Raw genomic sequence first — 13,770 nt, 5'->3', positions numbered from 1 at the left:
GGTCTCAGCAGCGCCGAGCACAGGGGCACAATCCCTTCCCCGGCCGCACTGATACAGGAACCACTCCACACACCCCCAGCCCGGCCAGGGGGGCTCCCCCGAGGCGGCGAGCGGAGAGCGCGCTCCCCACACCGCTGTCACGGGCGGACGGGGCAGAGGGGCGGCGGGACACGGGGCAACCGCAYACCCCCGGCTCGGGCAGGCACGGCCCCCCCGCCCGCGCGAAGGGGCAAAGTTCCCTCCCGGGCCCGGCCCCGCTCAGCCCTGCCTGTCGCCCGTGGCACCCCCGGCGGCACTCCCCGTCCCTGCTCCCGTGTCCGCTCCCGTTCCGGTACCTGAGGCCGCGCCGGGCCCGGCGCCCCCCGCGCTCCGTCCGGCGGCGGCACCGCCCGCCCGCGCCGGACACCCACAATCCATCCCCGAGCCCGCGAGCGACCGCCCTGCCCGCCCCGCCCCGCCCCGCCCGCGGGCCGGCCCCATCGACCCGCTCGGCCAGCAGCTCCACACCCCTGTCCTGCCGGTGCGGAAGGGGCGGCAGCGGGGTCTCCTCAGCGGGAGGGGCTGCGGGGGCACATCCCGTCACTGTCACCATCCCGTCACTGTCACCATCGCCGTCCGTGTGCTCCTTCCCGTCCCTATCTGCCGTTCCCGTCCCTGTCACCATCGCCGTCCGTGTGCTCCTTCCCGTCCCTATCTGCCATCCCCGTCACTGTCACCATCCCGTCACTGTCACCATCGCCGTCCGTGTGCTCCTTCCCGTCCCTATCTGCCATCCCCGTCACTGTCACCATCCCGTCACTGTCACCATCGCCGTCCCTCTGCTCGTTCCCGTCCCTATCTGCCGTTCCCGTCACTGTCACCATCGCCGTCCCTATGCTCGTTCCCGTCCCTCTCTGCCATCCTCATCCCTGTCCCTATCCCCATCACCGTTCCCATCCCTGTCCGCGTCCCTATCACATCCCTATCTTCATCCCCATCTCCGGCCCTATTGCTATACCCGGCCCCATCCCCATCACCGTCCCACCCCGATCTCCGTCCCCCTTCCCYTCACCGTCCCTATCCCCACCYCCATCCCATCCTCGTCMCCAYTCCCATCACCGCCACCTTCCTCATCCGTGTCCCATGCGTATTCGTGCCCCATCCCCGTCCCATGCCCATCCCGCTGTCTGTTCAGGAGCTGCGCCAAAGGCTGCGGTGCCGGTGCCCGCTTCGCTCCCGCTCTGCCCCGGAGCCGCCGCGCTGGGCAGGGCTCGGGGCCGCTCCCGGCTCCTGCCCGGGGTGACAACCACAGCGAGCCATGGATGGCAACCCCGGGCTTGTGCTGGTCCCAGAAACAGCGGGGACCATCCGCCCGCGGCTCCCGGGCAGTGGCAGCAGCACCGGCTGTTCCAAAGAGCTCGGCCATCTCTAATAAGGGAAGGAGTGGAACAGCTCTGATGGAGCAGCGTTCCCTCCGGNAAAAAAAAAAAAAAAAAAAAAAAAAAAAAAAAAAAAGAACCAAATAAAAAACCAACAAGGAAACACCACACCTAAAATTTGGAGGAACAGAGAAGGCAGAGGAAGAGAGGACGGAGTGAAGAACTAGAGATGGAGAAGTGGGATAGAGCTTGAAACTAGTCTGTTAAAAAAAAAAGGAAGAAGAAAAGCGAAACTGTGCAAGACCCTTGAGAAATGTCCTAAAATGCGGTGAGGTGGTGGAATCTTAGTTTCATAGTTATCATAATCCTTACACTCTGTGATACAAAATCTCACAGGACCTGACAGTAGTGGCAACTAAATAAATTCTCAAAAGAGATGTTTGCTTCACTACACACTTTTAAGAGCATAAAAAAGTGATATTGTGTAGGCATGCAAGCTAAATTAAAGCACAATCCTCTTAATTTTGAGATGTATAATTTAGCGAATAACAAGCTGTAAAAGGAAATACTAAACAAAGTCTATCAAAAATATTGGAAAAAATGAGCTCATAGGTTTTGATGAAATTGCAAAGTAAGATTCTGGTCTTGATTGGTTTGGTTTTGTAGTCTATGTTAGTACTCCCTGTAGTTAGTGTTGATTAATATTTAAAAATTGAACTCATAATGCCAATCTAAAGATAACCCATGGTTATCTTTGTTGCAGATCATTCAGTACTCACCCAATAACAGAAATAAAGCTTTTTGGAAAATTTAAATATTACATATTTTGGAAATTTTACAGCAAACATTACATTTTATTTRTACATTGCTAGGAAATAATAGCAAGCAATGTATACTTAATTAGGTGATACATATGATATAGCTGCAAAGTTATTTTTTAAGTGCTATTCATGCTTACAACCTGTTGAAATCAAACAATATCTCATATCTTACYATCATATATCTGGGTGATTTTTGCTCTTAGGCTTGAATTATTTCCTGTATATAGACAAAAGTTACTTCTTAAGAAGAAAAGAAAAAACCTGTAAGAACTTCTAATCTGAAACTGGCTTGGGCTTTTTTGTGAGCCTGACTTTCTTAACAAAGTTGTCTTTTAATTTGCATTTTGTAACACYAAGAGGCATCCAACAAATTTGATGCCCCATAAAACTGGTTGTCMGAAGTAGTAAGATACAATCCCTTATCCTGAAGCATTTATAGCACAAATGACACAAGGACATGCAGTGAATTATGCTCTTGGTTCAAATTGTCCCTTTTTGGTGTACTCTGAGTATACATTATAAATASTCTATTGATTTGTTGTTCTTCTGGCCTCACTATCACTATTGGCCTTTAAGCCAAATTGCCAAAATGTAAAATATGGTGCTTTTATGCGAAATTTTGACTTTACAACTTTGCAAAAGAGATTTTAGGTAAAATGTATTTCTTAGACAAAGCTTCAGGAAAATAGCAGTCCTCTTGAAATAATGCATTCTGTGGAATTTGGAGGAGTTGAAGATTATGTGAAATGTATCTGCAAAAACGTGTGTGCATCTCACAGCGTCTAATTTTCTTGACTCTTGTAGGTCTTTGTTTAGTATTTATACAGACTCAGTAAACATACATGGCTTATCCAAGGTCAGTCAGTTCATCAGCAGTAAAACCTGAAAAGGCAACCAAGACAACAGTACTCTGGCAGAGAAACTGCATATAATACTTTGCTATAGCTAATAGTGCCCCTACTAAATAATATATTGAACAATATTATGCATAATTTATATTAAAATGGGGTGAATTTTTTATATTAAAAAAAAAAAAAACGAAACAAAACAACAAACCACTGCATGTGCTCTTGCAAACAGGGAGAGTGAATAAGGCAACAGGGAAAGCTGAGATTCCCGGGCTCTTCTGTCTTACCTGATCATGCTTTGATGGAAAAGCTCTGGAAAAGGAGAATYCACCTTTGAGGACAAGAGAAATAAAACTCAACTTGGTTTGCTGCCCCTGGAAAAAGTTTTCCCACAGTGATCCACAGTAGCGATGACAAAATATCTGTGACGYGCAGATTTTCTCTCTTTTTGTGCTTTAGTCTCCTTTGACAGTGGAAAGCACATGAAATCCCACCTGAATTAATACCAGCTTTCTGGATGTAACTCCAATGTCCTCTTGTGTATGTGAGTTTTCTTCTTTTGGAGGTTATCCAGTTTGCACCTCAATAGGGCAACACAGTTCAGTYCACCTTGTTAATGTTCTGATTTTAAGCATTTTGACTGGGGCAGACAAACAGGAGAGAGCTGCTGTCCTCAAGATGGAGTGGCTAGATTTCTTCATCATGGGATGAGGCACTTATGCTGTGGCTCCTGAGGCATTTTGAGAAAAAATAGGTCAATATTGTCAGAAGCCCAGAAGTTTATAGTCATCATATTTAGAAATATTACAGAGCTTCTCTATTTTCAGCTCTTGATGAAGTAGTTTGCTTCATATTGTAAAAGTTCACATGATGATCTTGCATCTTCTCTGAAAGAAACTATTACGAGTACGATTTCCTTTTTGTTTTTACTGTGCCTTTTCCAGGAATTAGATTTCAGTAAACACATGTCATAAAACAATATGTATCTTGCAAATATACACATACTGCATATTCATTTTTTCTTGCTGTGAATATTTTAGTTACATAAATAACATTTCTATAGGCAAAGCAAAATTAAATCTACTTACCAGCAGCACTATAATATTTTCATAAGATAAAACATCCCCAAGACATGCAAACCATCTAAATTGCATTTACCAAGAAAATTTTTAATTTAGTTGCTCCTCATATATGTTCTAGTTATAAGAAAATAAAAGCTGATTTTTAAGAAATAGATCAGATCCTAAGAATGAAATTTAATACTCTGTAGGTCTTGTAAGAGATCACTACAAAGGAATCTAATCTACTTATTTCAGAGCAATGCCTCCTTCAAAAGGATTTGGAACAAATCTTTGATGAACAAGATGTTCATGTTGATGAACAAGGCATAGCAGCAGAAGAAACTGTATTCAAAATTCAAACTGAAAAAGTCAGTTTTGATCAACTTCTCCTTAGAGAAAGGATACAGTCTGAGTGTTCAGGACTAGACTTGGTGTAGGATGCATGACAGYGGGGTGTTTCCCTGTTCTCTTGGGTTACATCAAAAGTCCATCTAGCTCAGAATCCTCATGTCTCCACGAGACTCATAATGGATGCCTGGGGAAAACGGTGTTTGAAACCAGGGAGTTGTTTCCATGGCTCATCCTTCTAGCTTTCAGAAATAAAWGGGTAACAGCACCCTTAGCTGGGAGTCCATAATTCACCCAATGCATTTATTGGCTCCTGATGGACCTATGAATTTGGCTGATCCCTTGTGAATCCAGTAACATGAGAGCCATTATGAATTTATTGAGGCAGAGTCTTGGGATATAACACAAAATGTTTTGTTTTGCTTGGGWTTAGGCAACTGGTTAATAGGCCACCTTCTTTCATTATTTCAGCTTTAACTGTCTTATTTGTCTCCAAATGTCCTTGAGGTGTTCTTGCACCCTAAGTCCAGCTTTGCAAGAAGCCTYTTGTGGCCAAGGGAATGATTGTATTGTTTGATTTTCCTCACTGCCTTCACSTCCTCCTGATCCAATTCTGGAGAGGCTAAAATGAAAACATACATATGAATATATGAAATATAATTAGATTGTTATAGTTACAATTTACATTTGTATTCAGTCCCTTTTTTGTGTATTTACAAACATTTTGTATTTTTGAYCCTTGCTGAGCTGTTGCATGGCTGTTTTCTTAAATGTTTTACCTGATGACAAGGCTCTAAGAAATCTTWGTAWTATTTAATAATATAATTAAAAAGWARTATTTTGAATAAARTCTMTGCTGATCACAGTGAAAACTACTGGTTCTTACAGAAAAAAAAATGTTACACTGCAGATGTAACAGAAGAAAAAAACACAAATATTTAACAATGTATTTTTTTATCAGCCATTTCTTTTAATAGCTGGAGAAAATTAATTGGAACTGAGAGCTTTTTCTGCTTYCTACTGAACATAACTTGCAAATATTAGCTAGTAATAAAATTACAGACTAGTAAAACAACTCGTTTGGCGAACTTGTCATCACTTACTTCAGTCTCTTTACTCTGCTGATTTATAATAGGAAAGAAAACAGGAACCTTAATTGGCAATGGGATTTCCCCAACTGAAAATTACTGAATTGCTATCACTCAATTATTTTCAGTAGATGAGTTGTGACCATAATTTGCTTTTAAAAAGACAATTCTAAAAACCATTTGAAAGCCTATTCAAGCAAACCAAAATGTAAATGGAAAATAAACCTTTTGAAAGCATTCTGAATTACAGAAATACCATGTCATTGAGAGGAATCATATGCAGGAAGGGACTGCACTGCACGTGTAACCCTCATGCATGTTGACAACCAKGGAGTCATTTGAACACCAGAGCTGGCAGAAATGCATGTGTGAGCATGAATACCTGTGATCCAAAAATACCAAACAGGCCTTAACAGAGAGCCAAAAGTGAATTTTATTTACATTGAATATCCCCAGTAAAGCAACTTCGCTAAAGGTCAAGTCAAGCAGTTCTCCTGGCACAARTCTAATCAGATGGAACTGCTGATAATGTGACCACCCCATGTTCAGAACACAGAACAGATTTTTACATTTGTGATTTTGCACATTCCTGGGTGAATAATCACAATGATTCACGGAAGGCGCATTGCAACATAAGGTGGTATTCAAAGGGAATGGAAGCATTGCCCAATATGGTAAAAGTGAACTGATCCCTTGCTGGGAATGCATAATGCTCCAGATAAGTCAGGGATTCTCCTAGGAAGGGMCTAAAGCAAAGGAATGAATGTCCCMTATTGATTCTTAMCCCACAGCAAGGTGGAGCTCCTGTGAATATGTGGGTTCTRTGGAGRGAGCACACAAATGGTTTAAACTGGRAGCTGTTCTGCAGAGAAATACAGGAGGGATAAAATTTTGCTTTTCACATCTTCTGATTTTAACATGTACCTCTGGTCTTTTCAATGCAGACGGGTCTTAAACTGCACCAMAAATGAAATGTTATCAGGTGAGAAATTGCATGGACAGAGCTGCTGGTTTGGAGCTCTGCTGATGCATTATTTTTAGACTAAAATGTTGCAAAGTGTATTGTTCATAAAGGTCAGGCTTGCTGGCTTGTTAGGATGGCACACCAAATTGAAAAGGCATGTAGTGCTTCAAACAGGGATTTTAATGCCTCTATTCTTCCTGAAAGAACTAACATAATTAATGTAGTCTRTTTGTCTATAAGATTTTGTCCAATTTACATATTCATTAGCTTAATTTACTGGACTGTTTGCTTTTAGACCTGTTTTTTTAAAGCAGCAGCGTGAGAGAGACACTTGGATACATTGTGTTAGTTTTGATATATTTTTGATACTGGGCATGTGAAGACCTCATCATCAAAAATTGGCTGTGGCCTTCTTCAAAGACATCCATGTTGGCAGACACAGCACTGCAGAGCTGCAAATCAGCTATGGTAGTTTTTTTCATTAAGGTATTATTTCAGGAAAATTTCCTATGGTCTTTCAGCAGAACAAGTAAGAAACCGTGGCTTTACAGAAATGAGTTAACAGTTTCTTTCTCTATATATTACCAAACAGATAGAATAAACCCAGTAGGCACCCAGCATTCAGAAATAGTGCTTTGAAATTGTTTYCATTTTGTATGCAAGCAGCATTGTTACTAGAAATATATTGGGTTATATATTTATCGAATTTATATTTATCGAAGAACACAGTATTTTTGAAGTGTTCCAATGTAGACTAACTTGACTAGTATTGTATATTGTTTCTAAATAAATCATACATCTTAATAAGAAATTTGGCCTGCAGATAGCTGTGATAATTGAAAAAGATGYTGCACGAGCTGTTCATTGCCTTCCYCCAGCTCTGGTGGAGGGAACGTTCCCTATTCTGTGAGAGAGAACATTCTCTATCCTGCTGGAAAGAAGGGAGCCAAATAATTTAACTCATCAGAGGAGGTATTTTTGGTTATGTCTCATTTTGTCCAGAGACAACTGGAGAGCACTTATCCATGCTTCTGCAACAAAACCGTGGACGCTGTAATATCCAGCTGACTGATGTTATATATTCAAGCAGCACCCCACTGCATTCAGACAAGGACACCTGTCCATGTGAGTTCCAAATTCCTCTCCTAATCCTCCTCTCCTCCCTGCATTATCTTGAASTAAATATAATAAGAGTAATATGGCACAGTGACCACAGATGTGATCTTACAACATCTATTGTCTTCTGAAAGCTAATCTGAGGAGTCAACARTTTGGGTCAACTGAAGAGAATGTATTTTTATCAAAAGCCACATACCAAGGAGAAATCCAAACACATACAATATAAGTGTTTTTAAACAATCCTCTTAYGAAAAGCCATTTAGAATGAGAGGTCAAACATTAGCAGCCAAACCTTCTCAAAAGTTGATAAGCATCTGTGAAAGCCAGAAAAGTGTCTCAGAACAGAAACCCATTTGTTTGCCTGTCACACATTCAATTACACGAAGTTTCAAATGGTTGGGTAGCAAAAAAACCCCACGGTGCTACTGCACTCTCTGTTACTCTTCATGCTACTTCTTTTGTKAAATGACCCACTTGGTTCACCTTGATCCTCTTTTCCAGTCCAGCAATTCTTGCTCTGATACTTGTCACTGTCTCAAGGCTTAGTTTTACCCCAGTGAGCTTCTGTGCTCTGCTGGAAACCTCCCATACCTGTTAAACAGCTGCTAAACTGCAAACTGGAGACACACTGGTTTTATTTAGCACATGGATGACATCTTTGAATAAAAAGTAAATGACCACTGAATTAAAAACGGTTATTTTATGTTTGCAAATTCTCATGGGTTTTGCTCAAATTAATGTYCATGACACACTGAGCATGGAAGTTGCTGCAGGTCAGCTGTGATTGATTTAGGTTCTCAGTTCAGTTGAAGTCTGTAAGTCACCTGAAAAAGGGAGCCATACMCTTTTGTTCCAGCCAAGGAAGTAAACAGGTGCAACTGAGAACATATAATAATGTTTCCATTACACAGGAATGCACAGATTTTCTGATCATGGACAAATTATGTATTACTATTTCTTGGCTCTCAGGTGTGACCCTGTGAGCCTGTGCAGTATGGCTACAACTCAAGGCCAGAGGTTTGTATCCTGCTTTGCTGTGTGTAGGAATCCTACTGCCATCCTTCTGCTAATTCATTTACAGAGGCTTTATAAAGGATTAAGATGTATTCATCATGAGAAAGCACGGAATAGCAACATGAAGATAACCAGTTTTGAATGGAAAAGCAAACAGTAAATAGGAATGCATCTTCCTTGACTTGTGCAGATTTTGCCTTGGCCYAGAGCATCAATTTGAAGCATCATATTTTTAGTCAAATTCTTTTCTAGGTTTATCTTTTGATGCATGATTTGCTGTTATTCCTATCAAATGGAATGGGCTATAGTAGCATTATCATCATAATAGTCCAAGGATATCCACAAACCCCAGTTTAAGTTTCTCCTCACTCACCTTGTTTCAGTAGACCAAGAATTAAAGATTTTTTTTCCCATCCCTCATTTAGAAAAAAAATACGGTTGTACTAATTATATTTTGAAAGTTAATGGTTTTAGTTGATCTAAGTTGCACTCTTGGAGAGGAGCCACATCAAATGAGTTCCTGGTAATCTGCCATGACTTCACCATGTGTAGCTCCATGAAATTACATGCCTCCCATATGGCTGTTGCTATAGCTATGCCAAAAGCAACCAATTACACTGTAATCTTGCTTGTGGCCCTTCTAGGAGGAAATCTACAAACATCCTATATCTGGATAGGTAAAATGTTTTGGGTTTTTTTAGTTCTCTCTAGTATTCTGTCAGCTATTGGAAAACKTATTTACATTAAAATACTCAGAACATGGTGGTTAAGTGATTAAGCAGTGTACTTTATGATAAATACTTACAATAAAGGTATATCTTCTAACAGATAACCTAGACATGATAATTCTTGGCTATTTCTCTAGCTTTTATTGTCATGTTTAGCCAGGCTTAGGGGCTGTTCAGTGTGATGTACTGGATATTAACGTGCCGTTAAAATTCAGTTAATGCCAATCTGAATGGCAACATGCTGATCCAGGCATCAGATTCTCAGCCCTCCTGGGYATTTCCAAAATCCTTCCACCACTGGACTTCCTTTTGTTTCTGTTTTTTTTCTCTTGCAYGTAACTGTGCTTTCCAGGCCTGGATCTTTATATGGATTCACAGTGTTGTTCTTTCTGCATGTTCAAGGGCAGGCCATTWACTGCATGAAAATGATCCAGAATGAGCAGGATGCTGAAAAGCTTCCCACATGGCTTAGCAAGGGATTTGTAATGCTTTTGTCTAGGTACASACTTCTTAGGGCTGAGGTACTTGTGTGAGATTTTAATATTTAGTATTGATGGAGCTGGTGAATCAAACATGCATCTTGGAAAACTCTGGAGCCACACGACTTATTTGTGTAAAACATGCAGAAAGCTGTCTGCAAATTCCCTCCATCTGATTCAAACTGCTAGACTGCATCTCTGTTTACCTGTTGATTAATAGAAATACTTTCCTTCTGACTTTAATCCTCTCATTCCTTATTCATTTGTATTCACCTGCATTGCCTTGCTCTGTGTTTACATTGTAAACTGCCTGGAGGCAGATGGCAACAGAAGGAGGATGCTCTGCAATGGTAATTACTTCTGTTATCATGGATATTTAGGAAAAGATCACCTGCAATCCAACCTTGCTTACAAAAGCTTAACTTGGTGCATCATAGAAGGATGCTGTTGCTGGATTATCTGTGCTGTACAGGATTTCAAAGATTCGTAAAGGCTGGAAAAGACCTCTAAGATCATGGAGCTAGCCCAGCTCACCACTAAACCATGTCCCCAAGTGTCACAGCCACATGCCTTTTGAATACTTCCAGAGATGGTCCCAGATAAAGGCAATTCAGGCTTTTATTCACTCCCACTCCCATGGTAAGATTGAGAATATACTAAGACATTTCCTCTAAAAAAAAATCTGATTTCTGGTACACCCTGAAACAATGAAAAGCCTTTCATAACACAGGAACTGACTTCTGGCCAAATAAGGATAAACAGATTCAGAAAATTACACCATGAAAACAGACGGTAGGCTTTTTCTTCTGTTCCTGTAYTGAAGAAATAAGTAAGGGTTGGAAAACCTTTCCATGAAAGAAACATACCAATCAGCTCAGCAATCCTGCTGGATGTAGCTGAATTTCAGCTTTAAAAGCTCAATTTTGTAATTTAAGCACAAGAMTTCTATGCTAAAAATATTCACCAAGATAATCAAAATGCCAATRTGTAAAACTCTGAAAGGTCTATACAGAAACCAGAACTAAAATGTAGATTGATCTATTTGAATTTTGATGAGTTAGTACATCAAATTTGTGTTAATGGTCCAATGATGTGAGATAATATTGCTTAAAGTGAAATCTTGCCCYGTTATTTTATTGGATTGGTGCCTGAGTCCACAGCCACCTGAAAACTGCATCTGGCAAGGCTCATGAAATGAAACGTGAGATCTCATGGCCAGTGAGTTCGGTGTTTTAAGTCCTTCCCTTGCAAAACYGTGATTGACTTGGCACCTTGATATTGAGAGAAATCCTATGCTTTTTGGTCCTCAAATGTAAATTCCACTGTAACTCAGTAAACCAAAATGCACCAGCCCTGTGCTTTTTCAATGTCATTCTTCATGCAGACTCAGGAAGAGCACACACTGATAGCAAGATATTGCAATGGAGTTGCTTAACAGGGTTGTTTCACTTTCCATATGACCTGCAGTACTTTTTTGTTCCTCTCAGTGCCCTACCATTTCCCAGAAAACACTTGTGCTCACAGGGAGGAAAAGATAAATCCAGCTAGGGGATATTTTCTGTAGAGTGCATTACAGTAAGTGCTTTTGGGAGCGATATAAAGTTTTATAGTGAAACGATGCCTCTGTTAACAGAAAATCTCTGTTGCAGCTTTTCTACTCTCTCAAAGTCCTTCGGCTTTGCTATACAGGCTTAGCAAGACTAATCAGGAGCATTATTTGGAAATATTAGGTAATAAATACCAGTGAGCTATGGAACACTGATGATTGCTCTGTTTAAATCTCAGCTGGGCAAATTTACCCAATGGTGCTGATCCCYTCTGTGCTGGCTCTGTGAGCTGTATGGCCAGGACAGGACCTGCCAGCTCCATCCTTTCCACGTGCCTCAGGTTTCCAGAACTTGCCTTGTACTCCTTTGGGAGGATACTTGAAGCCCTGCAGCTGGAGCCCGAGCTGCTCTCATTCCAGCATTCCATCTGCCAGAGGCAGCAGCTGAACCTGCTGCATGTATAACCCTGACTACCAGGTAATAAAACCRAGAGGAGAGTGAAAAGTCCACATGCTGGTTTATACCCTAACTTGTATTTGTTTTAGATAAATATTTACCTATACACACACAGCAGCACATACATAAGAAAGGGCCATTTGCAMTTTCTCTGAAAAGCTTTCAGAGATAGGCATCTTTAATATTCTAGCATAGCACAGCTCACAAGCTACACAATATCCTGCAGAAATCCCTTTCATAATCTGTAAAATGTCTCATAATGTTCTATTCATAATTTGCTTTGACATTAAAATAAAAATGTTAATATTCTCAATATCTCCTTGCTTATGTTCCTCAGGAAGATCTGGCAGCCCACGGAAGCCAGATGGTGGCTTGAACTTCCCAAATGAACTGCCTGGCTGCTGCTACAGAAAGGGATGGTTTTGCTCCCTCCTATCTCATCCTGAAGGGCATGTACCTGGTCCTTATTTTGCATTGACACTGACTCCACTGTACCACTCCAGTGAACTCAGGCAAAGAGCCTTTTAACTAGAGATTGCTTAAACCAGGTGAGGCGAACATGCTTGAAGAAGGAAGCAAGACCACTGTGAGAATACTTGGACATGGGCCACCTGCAGCTACACAGCTCCAAGGTGAAGTCAGGATGTCAGAACAGGACTAGGACCAGTGCTGGAGGCCCCAGGGACAAGGCAAGCCTAATATCAAGCCAGCAAGTGAGGCTAGGATAGAACACACCTACAACATAGCTCAGACAAAAATTGAGGGGCCAGAGCTGAGCTTAACCAGGCCTCCAGTTCTTCTGGGACAGAGACTGTGGGATGGTGGTCCCTGGTGAGGCTGATTAGAGCCATTAAAATCCATTAACGCCTGCTGAGTCCTGACAATGACAAGTACACCTTTTGATGGACTACCAAATTTCACAGCTTGACATCCCATTATGCCATGAAGCTCACCCCTCATTGCCAAGGCAGGAGCAGCAAGCAAAGGATACAAAATACATGTAAGACCCATTATGAGAATTGTTAAAACACTAAGATACTTTGAAAAGAAATAAAACGTAAAGTGTGGCTGCAGTACGCCATAGAGCAAGGACTGGACCAGACCCGGTGGACACAGCACTCTGTCCTTCAGAGCCTGAAGAGTTGTGGAAGGTGGAGAGAGGGAGAAGGCATACAGACTATATTTTGTCCACCTGAACACCTGATCCCAACAATGCATTGTTTCTTGCCCTCTTTGGGACAAAGATGATGAGGTTCTGGAGCATTTTTCCTATGAGGAGGGGCTGCAGGAGCTGGGCCAGTTTAGTCTGGAGAGGACTGAAAGGGGTTTTTGTTAATGCATATTAGTATCTCAAATATGGGTTCCAAGAGGATGGTGCCATTCTTTCCAGTGGTGCCCAGTGACAGGATGAGGAGCAATGCCCATAAACTAAAGCACAAGAAGTTTCACCTCAGCATGAGGAAGAACTTCTTTACATGGAGGGTGGCAGCACTGGAACAGCTGCCYAGGGAGGGTGTGGAGTCTCCCTCACTGCAGACATTCCAAACCCTCCAGGTGACCCTGCCTGGGCAGAGGGGTTGGACCAGATGATCTCCACAGGTCCCTTCCAACTCTTAACAATTCTGTGATTCTGYGACTGGAATGAACAGCCCATGGAGGTGGTGGAGTCCCTGGAGGTGTTTAAGGAAAGCCTGGACGTGGCACGCAGTGCCGTGGTCTGTTCGACATGGCGCTGTTCGCTCACCGGTGGGACGCAGGGGTCCTTTCCAACTCGACTGGCGCTGTGATTTCCTGTGATATCCTGTGACAGCTATCCCGTGATATTGTGTGATTCAGCAGGCGAGCCCCGCTCCCGCCGCCCTGAGGGCGCTCCGCCCGGCGGGGCGAGGCCGCGCCACCGCACGTCACGGGGCGGGGCGGGTCAGCCATCTTGGGCTGG

At 42.5% G+C, this 13,770-nt stretch overlaps 1 protein-coding gene across 3 annotated transcripts in view; it reads right to left on the bottom strand.

The window, feature by feature from the left end:
- SLC35F5 (solute carrier family 35 member F5) overlaps window positions 1-410 on the bottom strand; it is a 130,446-nt gene extending 130,036 nt beyond the window's left edge. For 2 of the 3 annotated variants that reach the window (XM_057366534.1, XM_057366531.1), the window contains exon 1: window positions 336-410. The gene's annotated coding sequence lies outside the window, so the exon portion shown is untranslated. The remainder of the gene's footprint in view (window positions 1-335) is intronic. The other variant, XM_057366533.1, reaches the window with a different exon arrangement.
- Between the last annotated feature and the right edge of the window lie 13,360 nt (window positions 411-13,770).

The sequence above is a fragment of the Malurus melanocephalus genome, unplaced genomic scaffold, assembly GCF_030028575.1.
Source record: "Malurus melanocephalus ecotype Western Australia unplaced genomic scaffold, MMel_1.1 scaffold_67, whole genome shotgun sequence".
In the NCBI taxonomy this organism is placed as follows: Eukaryota; Metazoa; Chordata; class Aves; order Passeriformes; family Maluridae; genus Malurus; species Malurus melanocephalus.
Note: the sequence above shows the minus strand (reverse complement) of the source record. Positions and strands in the feature narration are given on the sequence as shown.